The sequence below is a fragment of the Engystomops pustulosus genome, chromosome 8 (genome assembly GCF_040894005.1).
Source record: "Engystomops pustulosus chromosome 8, aEngPut4.maternal, whole genome shotgun sequence".
Taxonomy (NCBI): Eukaryota; Metazoa; Chordata; class Amphibia; order Anura; family Leptodactylidae; genus Engystomops; species Engystomops pustulosus.
The window spans coordinates 75,964,118-75,984,399 of NC_092418.1; the positions used below are offsets into that span (position 1 = coordinate 75,964,118).

The 20,282-nt window shown below is 38.8% G+C and overlaps 1 protein-coding gene across 13 annotated transcripts in view; it reads left to right on the forward strand.

The window, feature by feature from the left end:
• MAP2 (microtubule associated protein 2) overlaps positions 1–20,282 on the forward strand; it is a 136,774-nt gene that overhangs the window by 59,616 nt on the left and 56,876 nt on the right. For all 13 annotated transcript variants that reach the window (XM_072121299.1, XM_072121292.1, XM_072121294.1 and 10 more), the window contains one exon: positions 15,754–15,829. The gene's annotated coding sequence lies outside the window, so the exon portion shown is untranslated. The remainder of the gene's footprint in view (positions 1–15,753; positions 15,830–20,282) is intronic.

A 20,282-nucleotide genomic window follows, 5' to 3' on the forward strand; every position in this document is an offset into this window, starting at 1 on the left:
TCGGATGAATCATAAATCCGAAGAAGCAACCCTGGTTGTGGGGTCCATATTGTACAACCCACCCCAGTATTGTGTATCACCTGCTTAATACATTTTTCGGGGGAACATGTAGAATTGAGACAGAACTGTGATGCCTTAGCAGATGTAACATAACAAAGCCTTCTCATCATGTCATGTATCTATATATCCTAAATTGTTACATACCTGATACAATGACAGATTACACAATTGCTCCAGGCCCAGCGAGGGGGCTTTAATATATGTTGCTCTCACACTTATTTTATTCTGTCTCTCACTTCCCACCATTGTGTCTCTCACCCCTGCCTGACTTGTTGGTAATTCATACAATATGCTGTATTATCCTCTGTTGTCTTTTATTTTGCTTTGTTTCTCAGCCCGTCACTGCTATTTGTTGGCCTCTGTTACATGCAGTGGCTTTGCCTTTCTTTTGCGTTCCATTGTTTTTCTCGTGTGATCGCCCAGTGACTACCTGCTGGCTTGACTGGAGTGTAACAGAAACATCAGTGTAACAATGGAGGTATACAATGGAAATTCATTTTATTAAAAGGCTAATGTCTTATTATACATGAATACAATACCATGTCTCAGGATCCTATGATCGCTGCCTATACTGTATGTACATAGTCATGTTATCAACAGTTACATCATATTATAATACTAAAACTGCAGTGTCCGACATTTAAACCATATTCACTGTGTCAATTTATCACATCTTTGAAATCTTTTTTTACATTAAAGTAATTCTAAGGAAGCTTCTGTGCCGTAAGTCTTGTCCTTTGTTCCACCCCTATAATTCTCACACAGTATAAAACCACCTTTAATGGCCACCTACATAGTATAATACCACCTTTCTAGGTCACCACACCATATATAATGTCCCTATACAGTGGCCTACCCACACTGTAAAATGCCCTTCACCCTACATAGTGCCCCCTACCTCTGGTTCCCACAGTATAAATCCTCTTGGCCATCTATCAAAACTGTGTAATGCCCCTGTGGACCTATAAATAATACGCCCTAATGTGTCTCTGCAACACATAATGCCTCTCCTTCCTGTAGTACCTTCACATATAAAGACCTACCTTTAAGCCCCTATTCTAATGCCCTTCCTTCTCTATCTTTCCAACTGATGCCCTTTAATGTAGCCTTCCTCTTTATTCATAATGCCCCGTTTACTCTAGATTCCTCACTTGTACTTTATTTATCCCCATCCCCTTATTTATAATGCACTCCCTTTGTGCAACCATCTTCTCACATGATCTTTGTTGCTGTATAATTTTTACAAAAGCTTTACACCTTTCCCCATTCCCCCGCAGCAGTCCTGCTTCTTCTTCTTATGCGGCTTTAAAGCCGGTAGACATGATGGCATCATCATATTGCAGTGGCATCAATAGCAGTGGCAGAGCCTCGATGGTTATGCGGGATGCAGACAGCTAAGAAATCCCAAATACCCCTCCCGCCACCCAGGACAGCGGGGCAGCTCCCATAAGCTGGGAGTGTCCCTCTGGATTTGGGATATTTGTGAGGTATGCATAAATTACTTTTTTAAGAATTATCAAACATTACTGATTTCTAATTGTGGACAGAAAAGAGGAATATGGCCCCTTCTGTAGCCTGGGTCTAGAGAGTTTTCAAATTACGTATCAAAATCTTTTTTTTAAAGCATAAGTACACATTCACTATCTTATTTTTTATTTAGCTTTTATCTTTTTATTTCAGAAATGAATAGTGCAGGTAGTAACTTTGTAATTGACTTGAGTAAAGCAGCACTGTTGATTAATGCAACTTTGATGAAAGTTTACTTATGCTTTAAGTTATCAACGGTACTGGTACTTGTTTGCACTATTTTTTGCACTTATATGATACAGTATCAGTGACATATGTAGTGGATTGGTTAGACAAACTTGAGTTAGGGCTGTATTGCAGTGGTAGCCTTTATATTGTATGTTAAAAGAAATCTACCACCAGGTCTGTGCCCCCTCTGGCAGGACCTGCTCTTGTTTTATCTTCTTATCCCCTTGTTTATACCAAAAAGGCTTTAAAAGTCATGCAAATGAGCCGCCTGAGGGGCCCTGGGCTCCATAGCTGTTGATTGAGTTTGGGACCCCAGGCTCATTTGCATAATTTTCACAGTCTTTTTTTGTAAAAACAAGGGCATAAGGAGCTGAAAGAAAAGCATATCCTGCCAGAGGGGGCACAAACCTACACCTACAACCACGTGTGCTTGCTTTACAATCCATCATCCTGGTGTTAGATTTCCTTTAAAAGTAATTTATTTAATTGCATAGTCTAGTTATTAAGCAATGCTCAATTGGAGGTTCTAACTAAAAGCAGTTGTACACCATTATTAGTACTTGAAGCTAAAGGAACAGTGATGGGCTCACATCTACCTCTAATCATTGACTACTGTTTGTAAAGCCACAAGTTGAGTTCACCCAGTTTACAATGTAACAGGATGTACTCATTAGATCCCTGCATTTTACCCATAAATTACTGGACCACTATTAAACAACATCCCTTGCTACAATAAATCCTTGTGTAAAGATGTCAAGGGAAGGATGGAAGGAAGCAAGTGAGGTGATGAGAATTATGGATGCTACAGCTAAATCAATTATCCTTCATTTCTGCCTCACCTCAAGGACTCCACAGAAGATAAGATGTAACACCTTGGTGTCTTCAGGGAAAAGGAGAGGAAGAAATAAAGAAATACATGGTGCTAAATGTTATTCCATTACTTTCTGAATTAGACACAAATATTTGTACCACCATTGTGCTTAGATTGATTGGGTTTGTTACACAACTGGCCCAGATTTCTCAATAAGACGTTCACCTAACAATCTATTGACACATACTGTATACTGCTATTAAGAATCCTTATAGGGCTTCCATTCTGGTGCAGGGGGTCCTTATTGTAACACCACAAACCTCCTGTTTCATGCAGGGGGATACTGTGCTTTTTAGTTACAGATTTCTTATGCATTTAGCAAAAGTTTGATAGGCTTTGTAAAATAGTGTATTACCAGAGGTTTTTTTTTTTTGCTTTAATGGGGTTACAAGGCCTCTCATCCATTTTACCGAAACCCAAACCAAGCAGCAAGTTTTATTGTGTGGAACAAAAATTTTATAGAATGTTAACTCTAAAGAAACAGCCTAAGGTTACATGCACATGACTGTGTTCATTACAGGCCAAAATCGGAGAAAGGGATCCCCTTGTTGCGGCTCCTTTTGGCCGGGGCAGGTGAGCATGTCCATAGGAAATAAGTGGCTTCATCACAAACTAGACCTCAAATAGGACCTGCCATATATTTTGGGGTGCAGACGTTTAGTTCACTCATGCTGCAGTGTGAGACAATGCATGCATCAATATATGTTCCCAAAAACATACAGGGCCAGATCTATTAAACTTACTCCACCAGATTTCTGTCTGACTTTGCACTAGAGGAAACCTCTTTGGAGCTTGTTCATGTATTTAAAGGGAACATGTCATCAGGAGCCCTCTTTCTGGCTTCTCGCGTCCCCATAAAAAATAGTGTACACATTGCCTATGACTTTTCACAGTAAAACTGGATTTTTCATTAAAAAAAAGTCAGATGAAAGTTTACCTTTCTGTAAGTAGAGCTGTGTCCTTAGTCCCTCCAGTGAGGAGTGTGGCAGACATGTTTGTTGTCCTGAGGGGGAAAGCGATGGTGGGAGGAGATATGGGGGACATGGGATTTTTAAAAAATTTAAAATCGATGCATGATGGAGCCGGTTCCAGAGAGCATGGGAAAAACCAATGCTCACTGCCCATTACCGTGGGACTAGGCACACAGCTCTGCAAACAGAAAGGTAAACTTTCATCTAACTTAAAGTTTTTTGGGAAAAAGTGAGTTTTACTATAAAAACTCTTTGGCAATGTGTACACTATGGGGACATGGAAGAGCCAGACAGGTTCCCTTTAAGTAGTGTCTTTGCCAGTTTTGCGTCGTAGATGCACTGTGTCTGACAAGAAAACAAAATGTGGACCTAAAGGGGTGTGGGAGCCAGTTTTCAATAATCTGCCGCCCCTTGCACATTTGTGAGGCAAACTGCACTTAGTTCAGTTTGCCTCACTTTTGACAAATCTGGTCCACAGTGTTTAATCAAAAGGCTCAACCGAACATTTGTACAGCTTCACAGAAGAGGATAACACAAAGACCTGTTTACCCCTTTTCAACCCTCAAAAAAGCATTAATTGCTTATATAAAGTTATTGTGTGCAGAGTATTCCAACCATGTTGGCAGCACCAACAGAGCAGATCAGACCGATTTGGCAAGCCCTGTGTAGCGCTGTGTAATCTGTGTGCGCTATATAAAGAAATTATTATTATTAATTATTAGGCAGTGTGAATTTTTGCCAAGGGTGGAGTGGCCCTTTAAAAAACCACAGCACCAAACTATTCAAGAATATTTCAGAGCTATGTTCATCTATGGATATTATCAAACGAGCGGTGTAACTTCATCGCTTTGTAGATTAAAGATAAGGAGCTATTGATCTCTATTCTGTATCAACTTACCCATTTTAATTCAGTCTTTGGATCTTATCATACTGCATGTCCTAAGATGACATGTCAGACAAAACAACCATTTTTGCCAGGAAAGGCCGACCATTTAAAATGTATGAGACCTCCCAATGGTTCATGTGGCATTTCGGCATGCTTGATCTATGTTCTCATGGTAATAAACTGTATAGTAGCACCTAACTCCCCTTTATTAATAAGAATATGTGTATGTTCTGTGGATCTGGGAATGAAAGTGCATGATGAGTTGTCGGTGGTCAGAGAAGTCTAGAAGTAAAGGTCAGAAGCCAAAAATTGAACAATTTAAAATTACTGAAACCTGAAATCTGAATATAGAATCCATAGAAGATGTAGAAGAAGGGTCTTGTGTAAACAGCCATTTTAAGAACAAATAAACCACTAAATCTGATTCACACAAGGAACTTTGTTTCCCAGTCCCTGTGGCAGGACACATTTCATGATATATGAGTGCCGTCTGCTGCGTGTTGCTCTCTTTAGTAGCACCAGCTACTGAGTCACGCTGCATGTCAGGGAACAAAATCAATTCTAGTCGCAGTGCAGACATTTACACAGACAGTTATATAACTCTGACTCACATCTAACTTCAAAATATTGTAAAACTTGTTTTTGTGGCTCCTCTGTATGTTGTATGCCCATTTTACTGCCATTACAAAAATTGACCTCTGCATTTTTCTTGCTCTGTAAAGAGAATCTGGCTGTTTTACAATGCAAAACTACAGACAGAGCGGGGAAGAGGCAGGGGTAAGGGGCACATTTGTCAAAGCTTTTAGCAAAAAGGGACTGCTTCATTTGATGGGGTATTCGGATCACATTTCGTATTTACAGTCAATTTTTAAATTCTTCAGGTTTTTTTTAGCAAATTTGCTGAAAGACACCATTAAAGCTATGTTCACATCTATCCCCTCTGTTATACAGATACATTGGGCGGATTTTGGAAGTATGTAGTAGGATACGTCATCCTGCTTCTCATACTCGCCGCTGAAAAAGGGAGGAGTGAACAACAATGATTGGCTGCTGTCGTTGTTCAGGGTTTTTCCTCCAGTGATGTTACTGTCCTTATATGGACAGTGACATCACTGGGTACCTCCCTGATCATACACAATTGGGGGAGGGATGCAATTTTTGGAATTGTTCCACATTTCCTCCAATGCCCTTTGCCGACCATATACGTCTTTCTGTTGGATTATGACCCCATTGATAGGTCCACCATATTGCAAACATCTTCCCTGTAGATGTGAAGTAGAAAAAAAAGCAGGGGATATGGAGGCTGATTTATCACTCCTTGCATGGCAGAATTTTTCTTTTTACTACATGATACTGTGCAAAGAATGTATCTACTTTTTAGATTTGACACCCTCTTTTTGTAAAATTGGGGACTTAATCTGTATTACTGGAGGATTTAATAAAAATGGTGTCAGAGAAGTGACGCAGCTAAATTTCTGAAATCTACTCCAGCCCCTGTTATGCGTAGATTTTAGTACTGGCGAATAAAATGCAAGAGAATTATGAAGGGGCTGTAGCCTTCTAATATTTTTGGTATGTCTTAGTTGATTAGGACTAGTGCATAAAGCACTGTTCTTAATATTGTCCCCAAGGAAGTTTTTTTAATGCAAATCATTTAGCTGCAACTGATAAATTGATATATATTGATAAATTAATAGTTGTACAATGTTGGGTACATTCTGTTCTGAGTCTACTTTACAGCTACTATAAGCACTGAAATGGATAATAATGATTGTAAAAGTTTATTATAGCAGGATAAATCTGATAATGCATAGCTAAGGATCCAACAGTCAGGTCAAGTTGTAATTTTATCATAGACGCTATCTCACATCCAGGAAGCGTTTACATATGTGTAGAATGATTCTTGTTATAAAGTCTGCTTTTCTGCCCATGGGAATGTGACTGCAGTATTATTTCCATGTATGCATGTTATTTTCCTAGATAATGTATCGCTGCAAACAGATGAGACCTAATGATATAATTGCGCACCACATTGTGCAGTGTACAAGCAGGAATAGGGAAGCAGCAACATTTTTCCAAACCATTAGACAGATGTTGGATTGCTTGACAGTTTCACACTACCAGAATTATGATACTTGGAACTCTTAATGAGTCACAGGCAGCAGAACTAGCCATATCAAACCCGTACTGATTCACATACAACGCTACAGGCAAATGATCCCCTTTCATGGCTCCATGTCTTTCCAAGAGCCCTTTTGGCCATTCTCCAAGAAGGCTAATGTAATTGTGTTCTCTTTCCTATAGCTAATTCATTCTTCATAAAGGGGGACACATATGACGGAATGTAATGTTACAATAAGACGTTTTTTCAGAATGTGCAGATAACTTTCCCAAACATGTTCTGAGCACAGTTACCAAATCTAAGCCCCTGGTAAAATAATATTATCATGCTGCACATGGTTGATAAAAGACATATTTCCATCAAGTCCAAGTAATCCTATGGTGTTAATCCAAAGGAAGGCAAAAAATAAACCTTCAATGCTGATGCCAATTGGCCCATAGTAGGGAAACATTCCTTCCCAAATAACTCCATGGATCAATGTAACTTTGACAAAAAAAAAAATTCCCCATAACCTACGTATCCAGATCCCTCTTGAACATGTACAAAATTTCCACCATCACAAAGTCTTGTGGCAGAGAATTACATAGTCTTACAGTAAAGAATGTCTATGACGTAGATTAATCCCTGTATATATCTTCCTTAGGCGTAGATGATGTCCGCCATATCTTGGCCATAGCCCTGGGTACTCGTAAAAAGATCACTAAAAGGATCACTGTTGGGGGCCGTTAGATATTAGTATATTGTAATGAAGTCACCTCTTAGCCATCTTTTTCCAAACTGAACAACCCAAAGTTTTCCTCTCTTGATAGGGGATATGACAAAGCATTTTAAATTTATTCATTCAATTTTAGTCAATGATCCATTTCAAATAAAAGATAAAAAAAACGTGTTGTCACCTTCAGTTTATTTCTTTCTTAAAGCATCTTTCATGGCAGATTTCGTGTTAATATAAGTAAGCACTTTTGGTAAAATATCCTGCTGAATATATGTGCACATTAATAATTCAGATCTGACCCTGGTAAGTCTCTCGAAGGCTCGGCACAGAGGCATCGGTTCTCTAAAGAAGCCTGTGTTTCATTCTTGCTTCGGTTACATTTTTTTTTAACTCTGAGCCAGAACTTTTTAATAACTGTTTGGCAGGAATAAAGACTCCTCTAATCTTTCCTAAAAGCATTTACAAGCATTTTGTTAGTGTAATTTTCTGCTGCTACATAAAGTAGGTATAGTTTAGTAATGACACCTAACGGCAATGTACAGAGCAGTGAGAAGTGAATTAGCAATGCTTAGTGTACTAAGTAACTTGCATAGTCACACTTAGACTGGTTTCACCTAGATAATGCAGTTTTTTTATTTTTTTTAGTTTTTTAGTTTTTTTTAATTTTTGTTTGATCAGCTAAGAACCTGCAATTTTCCATTGGGTTGCAACCAGTTTTCTGTGTGTCAATTCTTAATATCAGTTTTGCATCAACTTTTTATTTATTTTTCACACACTACAAATAAATCTGATGAATTGGACCTATGTTATGTGCAATATATGTACAATATAGCAATGCATCAATGAAAAATTACAGCACTCAAGGGTTGTCCAAACACTATCAGTTCTTTTCCCCAACCCATTGACTTGAGTCTCATGTGAAAACAGATTAACCAAGAACATACTAAGATCTCTCGAATAATAAGGTAATTGGAGGTCCAATACTTTGGATTCCAAATTAATATCAATTAAGGTATAAAAGATGATCAGTTTAAATGAAATATTTTCATGATCTCAACTTGAAAAACTGATTATAAGTTGACATAATGGGGCACATTTACTAAGGGTCCACAGCCGCGAATCCGTCGGGTTTTTCCCGAATATTTCCTCTTTGCGCTGTATTTCACGGAATTGTGGCACGCGATCTATTTTTGGCGCAATCGCGCCGACTTTCGCGCGACAGAAATCGGGGGGCGTGGCCACCGGACAACCCAAAGGATTCGGAAAAACTGCAGAATTTAAAAAGCCATTTGTGTCGCAAGATCAAGCACTCACATACACCAGAAAAAAGCAGGTGAACTACAGCGGACCTCGGCGCAGCAGCGACAGCTGGTGAATATCGGCGCACGGACCTTAGTGAATCCCGGCAGAACCCGAATCAGCGTCGGAGAACCCGCCGCTGGATCGCGACTGGACCGGGTAAGTAAATGTGCCCCAATGTGTTTTTTCAGTCTGTCACTTACCCTATCTGAATAACAAAATGTTTATAGCAGAACTGATGGAACTTGGCATCAAATGAATAGATTCAATAGAGATAATCTACTTTTATCAGTTGATCTGCCATGATTCTTAAAAAACAAAACAAAAAAATAAAAACTTCTATAGAAATTGATGATTTGAGTTTACAGCGGTTTCTTATGGCAAGACCGGGCCGTGGGTGGAAGCCCATCCTAAAAACAGGTGTATGTCTTCAAGGGGGAAACATCTACAGGATCAGATATTTTTCTAGATAACTTCTTGATGAGTCGTAAATGTCCACTTTAACTCTCTTCTGTACGGACAAAAAATGCCTGGGCTTAGGATTTGACATAACCTAAAGTTAACTTCTTAGGGCATGATGAATTAACATTTATATCATATAGTTCTGCTATCAAAAGAACATTGCAGCAGGCCTGAGGATACAGCCAGTAGTTAATTATAATGTAGGTGATTTGGGCAGTAGCCCAGGGGCAAAGCCTTCTGGAGGGTCCATGGTCACCCAAACCACAAACCAAATTTTATTCCGAGAAGGACCTTCACCTATGATATCATTGTTCATCTGTTCCTGCTCATAATACACATGTAGACAAAAAACATTTGAGGATTTTTGAAGGTCTGACAAAGGTCCCGAAAACCACAGAAGTAGACAAAAGGGACCCAACCTCCATTCCCCAAGAATCTTGATTCTAGTACCTGATGTTGTGAATTCTAGACTTGTAGGAGCTATAATATTCATACAGCCCAGGGTCCATGGCAGTCTAAATCCACCCCTGCATACAATACTGGACATGAAAACCTAGAAAAAGGGTGTAACTTACAGAGATTTCTTTGTTTTGGTAAAACTCCTAAATACATAATTGGGCTCCTAGTTTTCTACAAGCCTCAAGCTATTTGTATTGGCATTTTTCTGCAATGCCAGCAGTTCTGGCACTATAGATGATAAGACATTCTTAGTATGAGAACTGCTTGTATCAATATTTATAGAATCGGGTCTTAATTTTTTTTTTGCAAATGAGCAAAATTATGTGATAACATTAATAGCTAAAAATCTTTGTTAAGTAGGCTTAAAGTGGGGCGGTTCTGCGGTGTGATTTTGTGACCTTTCCACACATCACACCTTACCTTACAAAAAGGCCATGGCTCAGAGTGTGTCTGCTGAGCCGAGATTCAATTTGGAAGAGATTAACTAAATGTAATAGGAATTATGGGCAATACTATGCAAATGAACACAAAATCCTGAGATGGTAATTGGTGCCAGCATTACATTTAGAAGCTTAACTACAGAGATACCAAGGCCGGGTTTCGACTGTGAAACACCGTTTCCCTAGTAGATTAACATAATTTTATCACTCTTACTTGACATTAGAGATGGGGAAAAAGTAAAGATATGGTAGAAAGTAACAGCAGATATACATAGCATAAAATGATCCTCTCCTGACATTTTAGGTAAAATAACAATTTTGAAATTTGAGCTTCTCTAAGATTTGTGTTTTTCCTCAGCTTTTTCATGGAAATACATGGTTATATGGCAACACCCAGATACATTTTTTTATACATTACCACTTATGGTAGATTATATTTTAAGGATGACCTCACATGCCATAGGAAGTAGATTCTTGAGGTGACCCCACTATAGGTCAGTTGACATAAGCCTGATGTAGTGTTTTGTCTCCCTCTAAATTAACACTTTAACATTATAGGTTGGATTCAGGCTCTAATAAACTTTATCTACTATATTACTATGTCTTATGAAAAACTAAGAGGCGCTCCAGATTTAACACATTTTCACTTATGTAGTTGGGAGGGATGCTGAGATTTTACCAGAACAATAGTGCCATGAGTAGTATTGGGGCATAATGTGCCCATGCTCCACTGCTCCTCCTTTCAACTTCTCATTATTGCCCTTTTGTGGCTGGAGGAACAGGGGACACAGGATATCACCTTCCCAGAAGTTACCCCCTACCCATTGGATATGTGATAACTTATTACTACAAATTACCCCTTTAAGTTCATAATTTGGCTAGAGATCGTGAACCCTTACCAATAGGTAAGGAAGGGGGGTGAAATATGCATGGTTATGTCTATGTATAAACTTGATGGATGCAATGGGTCATCTCTACCTATATCTCATCAGTTAGTAGTGTTAGCACTTGGTTACATCACCCTATGATCTATAATTTGAGATATCTTATAATGCATTATATATTTTGCTGATCGCTTTTATAGTAGCTGTGGTTATGTGTAGGTTTTGGCTTATTGTGAATATTGAAATTGTGTTAATAATTGCTTCTAAGGCAATGCACATAAAATAGCTGTTATCTCTATTATGTCTGATTGGCTGAGAGCTATCACCCTTAACTTATTCATTCCAGGATTGGTGGAGCTTGTCTATTATCATGGACAGAAGGGGAGTAAGCAAATGCAAACATAAGGGCACAAGGGCAGCGAAGGAAGGGCATGTTAACATCAACCATACTACAGTAGAGTTGTTTTGCGAACCTACACAACGGGTACCAGAGGTGTCACTCAGACATCTCTGTGGGGACTCAGGTCATGTTCCCAGCACAAAGTTTGCAAGGAAGTTTGAGTTACTCCCAGCATCCTCCTGGGTAGCCCAGAATATGCTGTGTTCAGCGCTTTTTTAAAGCAACACATCCTGAACTCCCTAGGACTCTAAGAGGAGCAAAGAGATGTGGACAGGGCTGGATAATCATTGGATCCTCTGCTCTGTGATTCTTCATGTTCAAGTGAACCCTGGAGAGAAGGTGCAATGATAATCTGAATTTCCACTCCTTCTTTATAATGGGAATATTGCTGACCTCAGGATGCCAATACGTGGAAAAGTAGGGAGCAAGTTGCTGATTAAATTGTGTTGGCACTTTGATAAATAAGTGTTTTTTTGCTGTAGTTTGGGCACTTGGCCTCTAAAAGGTTCACCATCACTGCTATAGGAGGTTCTTGTTGTTCCTGATTGACAGTCATGTTACTCCCTTAAACATACAATTACAAAAATGTATCCATATTTACCCTTTAAAGGGATTGGCACACATAGACAATCCCAGTCTTATTTTCCTTTCTAGGGGAAAACAGACATTATTAAAAGGAATTCTTGATTTATTATTATCTTTGCTGTAGTGTTTCCCTTTATAGCAGGTACTTCAGCTAATCCGGTCCTACATGGTCATCCAGTTGAATGGCCAACATCTAATACATGTTCCCTGCATCTACCATTGTGGTGAAGTGTCTGGCCGGGGGGGCCATGATTTAAAAAATCAGCTGATGACCCTGAAAAGGCTTGATTCTGATGGACCAGCTCTTTTAACCCATTATAGATGTGGAGTATTCTGTAGATTGTGCTGTTACCATTGAATTGCAAGATTCAATGTCTGTCCCATCTGTGAGCGTGTTCAAAATTGTCTTAAACATCTCTAAGGAAATTATTCATTTTTAGGAAGCAAATAATCAGCGAGTATTAATTAAACTATTAGCAGTAGTTAAAAAAAGACAATGTTTGGCCGGGGGCTGGAAAAACTCTATTTGCTGGTTCCTCTTTATTAGCCTCTCGGTTAATTGCCAGAGTCCAATTATTCCCCATCCGGACATAAGGCTGAAGCAGCAATGTTCCTGTTGTAGGCGCCTATATTCATTGTATAAATAAACTGATATTGAGAGGTAATTTTTTATTGATTATTATAATAATAGGAAATGATAATATTTGAGTAATGTATCTTTTATAGTAAAGTTTATGTGATGTTTCTGTGTAAAACTGACTGTATTGATGCTGGCAGTCTAATATTAATGTTTTCAGGAGACACAACTAATTAGATTTTAACAAATGTAGCCAAACTGACTGGAAATAATTAAGACTGGATTCATGAATTTTTTTTAATATATATAGTTTTAAAATTGTTCCCTGTACAGTCCTGCTAAAAATATCTATTCCAAGCTTCATGCAAAAACAGAACACTCTCCTTCTTGGCACTTCACCAGCAGTTGGGGAACATAATGAGTAAGAAAAGTAATTGAAGTAAATAAATTAAAATAAATCCCAAGGTTCTTGATAATCTTCAAATGAACATGAAAGCATCTCTATACACTGTCTCCTCCAAAAACTAGGATATGGCATAACTTGCTAATCAGTGGGATCTGACTCGGACTCTTAAAATGACTAGAATAAAGGGTTTAATCTGCAGCCACATCTGACTGTGAGGACAAACAAGCTACATTGACATCAGTGTATGGAGATTTTTGTCTATATAATCTATACCTCCTAATCACATTTTTTATATGGTAATTACAAGAATGGTCCAGACATCACATTCTGAAGGCGATGCAATAATTTTTTTCATTTTAATAAAATACATTTTAGAACCTTAACACTTTGAGTCACTCTGATGGTTCTGTACCATACATTGTATTTGTGCCATTCCAATTTATATTAAACCTATATGCAAAATCAGCATTTGCTAGCATATATTTATTGTTAAACCCATTGAAGGAATTATTAAAGGGGTTATCAGGGACTAAATAAAGATAGACATGACTTAAGGTGGGGCTGTTAGAACAATAACAACAACATTTTATACTCACCTCCTCTGTTGCTATCTTTCTTTAGAGGGGGGAGGCAATGTTTTCCCTGCCAGTTTCAGTGAGTAGGGGGTGAATTGAAGTGTCAGAGGAGATAAGTATAACATAACTTCTTTTTAATCAACACATGTAGGGTAAGGGGCACTCCCAATAACATTCTTATTAAAATGGTTCACCTCCAATCTTTTTGAGCCTTTTTTATTGGAGAACTGACAACATGTTTTTTATGTGGTGGTGCTCATACCCATAACAGTAACAGGTATATAATTGTTTGTTCATGCGAAATTTGAGAGGAAAAGAAAGGTAGGCACTCACCACGTTTTCTTAAAATTCTTTGTTTATTCTTACATCCTTAAAAATGGCATACACAGGGAGAGGAGAATATCGTGCTAAGGAACGCTCCTTAGCACGATATTGTCCTCTCCCTGTGTATGCCATTTTTAAGGATGTAAGAATAAACGAAGAATTTTAAGAAAACGTGGTGAGTGCCTACCTTTCTTTTCCTCTCAAATTTCGCATAACTTCTTTTTAAAATCTTGACAACCCCTTTAAGACACACACATAGGCCTCTTAGTAGTTCCATTGCCGGCTCAAATCAAATTTATGCCCGGTCCTGCCTGCTTTAGATTGTAGCTATAACCAGTGCCAGTACCCTGGCGCAGACTACAGTTAGTTCAGAGACTCACTTGTCCACCGTGTACTATGGTTTGGGGGAGTGGGCCGGAAAAAGTGTAAATTTCCTTGCCACAAGGCATAATAAATATCTCATATTGACAGGAAATTAAAAAGTTCTGCCCTCCAGAATACTAGCTTCAAAATGTCATAAAATAGGGAATTTGTAACATTTTGGGCCCCATTGTTCAAAAATATACCAACATTTGCATTTGTAAACCAGTGTGTCCAGGCCGACCTTCACCACATGTAAGTGAGCCCTAGGTTAGTCTTGAATAAGTGAAGGTTTCTACTTTACCAGATACATCCACCATGCTTTTTTGCTCTATATAACCATGTTAAGTTTTTAAAGTGATGCACTATAATGTGGAATGTCTTAATGTTGTTGGGATAGAGTTACTTAAACTGTATGTAGTTGATTATTTATATATGATATGGATTATATTTAAACTTCAAGCCTCAAATTTCGACGACCTTCTTCTGTTGTAGAAAGTGAGGTATACATTTTTTTACCCCTCTTTTATCAAAACGCTTGCAATTAAAATAAATAGACGTGAGAGAGACATCAAAACTGAATAAGGGTTAGGGAAACACAGTAGGGGAGATCAATTAATTCTTCTCCACCAGCTTTTTCTCAATCACCAACAGGTTTCTGGCTTTTCCAACCTGCACGCCACTTTTGGCTTGCCGGGGCAGAGATTGGGCCGGTAGTGGGGTGGCGGAGGACTAGCTGGGGTGCAAACACCCAGCCAGCCACATTTACTTTAGTCTCTGATGGAAAACTGTATGGTCTACAGTAGTGGGGCGGGCTGGAGCATGAACACTGTGCCACAGACGCCACTTGCCAATTCAGGATTTGACTGTGACTGAGGGGGCTGAATGTCTGGTCACTTGCACTAACACTCCAACCATATGACCTAGAGTGAGTGAAGCTCATTCCTGGTCATGTACAGGCAGTCCCCTACTTAAGGACACCCGACTTACAGACGACCCATAGTTAAAGACGGACCCCTCTGCCCACTGTGACCTCCGGTGAAGCTCTGTGGAAGCTTTACTATAGTCCAAGACTGCAATGATCAGCTGTAAGGTGTCTGTAATGAAGCTTTGTTGATAATCCTTGGTCCAATTGTCACTGGGGAAAAACATTTTTTTGTCTGGATCTACTATTATAAAATATACAGTTCCGACTTCCATACAAATTCAACTTAATAACAAACCTACGGACCCTATCTTGTATGTAACCCGGGGACTGCCTGTATATAACAAATGGTGCAGGTTGGAATGGGAGAAAAAGTTTGTGAGTTCCCTTTTTAGTAGTATATCCACTGCTAACACTTTAGTATTCTTTGAATGACCCCTTTAATAGTCAGTGTGTAATTCTGGTATTTCCATTCAGTATGTACAGTATAGATTGTGCAGATCTAGGGAATTCTGATTCTTGAATTTAAAAGGGATCTTCATTAAACAACCCTTTTATGCTTTATTAACATAAGATCAGACAACTTGTTTTAAGTCAGTGCATATACATTGGGTGCTTTTAAGACTACAAATCCTTCAAGAGAATTAACAAGTTATTTTTCATTCTGGTTTTGCTAGGTGACGTATTTCTTCAGTCTTCAGTCTGACAGATCTTTGCTCTTCAAAATAAGAAGGACCCTGACGACCACAAGGGGTAAGCTTATGTATTGCACGATAACTTTTATTATGCCCCAATGTTCATTTATGCTACTGGCACTCTTAGTCATAATGGTGTTAAGAACACAGTGTTAATTTTAATAATTTGAAACATATCCTGAATACATATAGAAATAGAGATTTTAAATCCCGACCCTTTTTAGTACTGGAATCAGTCAAATTTGCTCTTTTGCTACGGATTTATTAGACAGGGGGTTCCATTGGACATTATAACACCATGATGTGGGTTTTAAATGAGAACTTAATTGTCTTATTATTGTGACTAAGACAGAACCTCCATTTTGGCAGGGGTCTCAGCATTTGGACACCAACAAATTTAGTAGTTATCTACTGAATAGGCTGATAAAATGTTACAGGCTGTCCCAGGATTTCGTACAAAATAGGTTCTTTATGTTTGTTCTTAAGTTGATATGTATGTAATGTAAATATGTGAATCCAGCTATATTTTATAAGTAACTCCACACAAATAATTTTTGCCTATGGCAATGGGATTTTCAGAATTTTGGTCTGTGATAGGAGCAAGGATTGACAATAAATTTTCATTGCAGAAACCTTTATTAACTCCTATGTTGACCATTGCAGTCTGTTGGTGTGTTTGGTTTACAAGAATAACCCTTTACTTTCATCTCCATCTTTTTTATTATTATTATTTTTTATTTATAGAGCACCATTAGATTCATGGTGCTGAACAATCAGTAAGGGGGTCACATATATTAGGGTATGCCTGCCATGCGGAGAGGAGGAGGAGGTGGCCCCTCCTCCCTCCATAGAAAACAGTGGCGCACGGCCACACACTCACAAAAAGATAGAGCATGCTCTATCTTTTTGAGGTGTGCTGCCCGGATCGGTGCCACACATGTGTGGAACCGTATCGCCGCCGTGCCGCTATTGCCGTCTATGGGGACCTTCATGCGGCCGCATGTACGTCCCTGCAGACAGCCATGTGAATGAACCCTTACATTAAGACAAAAACAGGTACAAAATACAAAACTACAGTGATCAGGAGACAAGTAGAAGGAGGACCCTGCCCGTGAGGGCTCATAATCTATATGGGGGGGGGGGGGATGGAGACATGAAGTTAGGGAGCAGTGCAGTTAATGTGCGTTGTAAGCAAACCTGAACAGGTGGGTTTTCAGGTTACGGTCAAAAGTTTGGAATGTGTGGGATATATATGGATATGGAAATATATGGATTTATGGATATATATATGGATATAGAAGGCAGTCTGCATGGTGGGTTGACCCGATTTTGTGATTTGCCTATAGACAGTCATAGTCACAAGTGTTGAGGATATCTCCAATGCCAACCCTTTAGCTATGAATGGTATATTCACAATCTGTCTCTAATAATAATAATTTCTTTATTTATATAGCACACACATATTATGCAGCGCTGCACAGAGCTTGCCAAGTTGGTCAGGCCTACCCCTATTGCACCTTCAAGCAATTTTTTTTTTAATTCTAATGTATCCTTAGTTTATTTTTTTTTTAAAACATTTTTTATTAAAGTTTTAATAGAAATACATATACACTAAGACATATTATATATTGTTATACATATCAATATATGGCAAATTTTGATATCCATATAAAGATGAATGTATCTGCATAGTTTCATCAGTTTGTAGCCCCCGAACTTTGTTCCACTACTATTATAGATTTGTATACAATATAATGCATTTTTTTCTATATGCCATCACATTCTTCAACACTTAAAATAAAATTAGAATTAAATAAAGTAAACTGTATTAAGACATTACAGAATAAAAAAGCCATCAGGTAAAATAATTGGAATGCTCCTGCTTCCAAGAGCTAACAATCTATGGAAGGGCCTCTTAAGTTAATATTATTTGCGCTCCCTCTTGTCACATTCAGTAGCTGCAGTGACATTCTGTCATGGCTGCACATACTGGGGTATTGTACATAGTGACATGGCTGCACATACTGGGGTACAGTACTGTACATAGTGACATGGCTGCACATACTGGGGTACTGTACATAGTGACATGGCTGCACATACTGGGGTACTGTACATAGGATAGTATGCAGTGGGTGCACACTTGCTGAAGTTTGCTCTATCCTAACCTCCTGCCCTGTGCTGTATTTCATGACACATGAGACTCAGGTTACACCTGGTGCCTGGCTGCAGGTATTCGGCTTAATCCTCAGCCGCACATCTGCTGAGTGTACTCTTTCTGGACAGCGAGTCTAATTATTTTAGGAGTAATATATACACGTTGTTTGCCCTGGGTGAGTAAATAACCTACATTTATTAATAGTCCACTGTGTTGCTTTTCAATTGCAGCATTTACCAAGCGAGAGGTCTCACTGCAGAGCCCAAGTAAGCTGAAATACTGCATTGCAGTCACTTTGCTAAGCTCTAACTATTTAATTGCTGGCTAGTAAAGCAGTGATGAGAATCGCCTCTCCCCGGGTATATCTTGTACTGTGTATCTGATGGCTGCCTTCTGGATGTGATGCACCTTGTGATTTCTTCTAAAACATTCAGGAGATAAGAATTGGGATGTAATTGCTAAGCTTAGTCTCTTCTGATGTTATCTGCCTTGTCAGATATTTATTGCATCTTTTATTCATCACTTGGTTTTCAATGGGAATTTTGATTGTTCGGATACATAGATTTTATAGATTATCCAAGAAATATATTTTTGGACATGTTCATACCTAGTAGATTAGATTCTCAGGGTTCTTTGCCAAATTGATCATGGATCCATCTGTAGATCCATGAAATAGGCCATTTATATCTTAAAAGTAGAAAACCCCTTTAGCGGATGTAAAGATGTAGACAGTGGTGGGTATTGTTCCTACAGAGCTGTGTTTATGTGTGTTGTTAGCAGCAGGGCTTGTCAAAAATGCATTTATGTTCCAGGCAGTAGTGGATTATAATATAGGCAGTAGCCCAGGGCCTAAGACTTCCAGGGGGACCATGGCCACCCACACCACCCACCAAATTTTATACTGCGAAGGATTTTCACCCATGAAATCTTCATACATCTGTTCCTCCTTTCAATACACATGAACACAAGACATGAGACATTTCAGGTGCTTTCAGGGTCCCCTACAGTACCTGAAACCGCAGATTGAAACCGCAGACATAAGGGACATATCCTTCATTCCTCAAGAAGCTTGATTCTGGTATTATATGTTGGTAGTGAATCCCAGACATGTTGGGGCTATTATATTCATACAGCCCAGGGCCCATGGCAGTCTTGATCTGCCCCTGAATTTGCAGGGTTGTAGCTGGACTTGGAGGACTGGGGGAGTGTCCTCCCACTACTGTGCTGCAAGATCTCTGTATTGAGCACAGTTCCTCCCATCTCCTTTAATAGACTTCTGAAGAATACAAACAAAAGAAGAGTGTTGGGTTGTTGTTTAGTAGTTTAATGCAGAGATCTCTCAAGACAGCAGTTTGATGATACACTCTCAGTGCACCAAGACCAGCTACAATCTTGAAATATAGAAGCATTCTATTATACACACAAAGGTATTGTTACAAAGAACCCCAGAACTGCTATCTAACAGTTGCAGTTTAGTCCAAATTACTGAGATATTCCTTTACATTTTCATTAAGATCTGATGTGTGGGGATTATAACAGTATAAAAGCATGGTCGTCGCTCAGTATTGTGTATGGTATGTTGCTAGTAGGACCTGCAATAAAGTAGTGACTCTGGATGAACAGTGGGAATGACCCTTTCCCTGTGCAGCTTTCCATATCATGGGAGATACCATTCCTGCAGGTGTCATATGTTCAGCAGAAGCCGGTAGTCAGCAGCGGTGATTAACGAGATGTAAAAATTGACCTGATTTCTTCAGACTCGTTCAGCTGTAACTCCAGGCCGTAAGGTAGGAGACACTGCTGATAGCTCATGACCTGGACCTGTCTGGACATGGACTGCCCGAGGCTTATATCATCCATGGAAGAATCTATATATAAGGATCCAATATAAGGAGTCATAGTCATATAGTTTTAGGCACTACTAATGCATATCACTTTAGACATTATTTTGTTTCTGATGGCATACAGGCTTTTCAATATATTAAATCCTACTTTTCCTTGGTAAGGTCTAGTAGAAGAAGTGGACCACTGACTTGTAGTATGTATATGTCCACCATTCAAATAAACATTATTTTCTCAGTGCATTACATTATAACTAAGGGGGTAATTTCTCTTAGGCTTTTCTTATTTTCCGTTTTAATTGTCACATAATTGTAATGTTTGATACATTTCCATATTTGCACCAAAACTTGCACAAAACTTTTACACTCGCCTACCAAAAACAGTGAGTTTTTCAGTGTTGCACTTGGTATATGTATAGAATGCAGATGTGAACGTATGAAAAAGTTGCAAATTGTGGTAAAAAGTCGCAGATTTTGTACTAATAAACTCCACTCCTAAGCAGGTGTAGCTAATA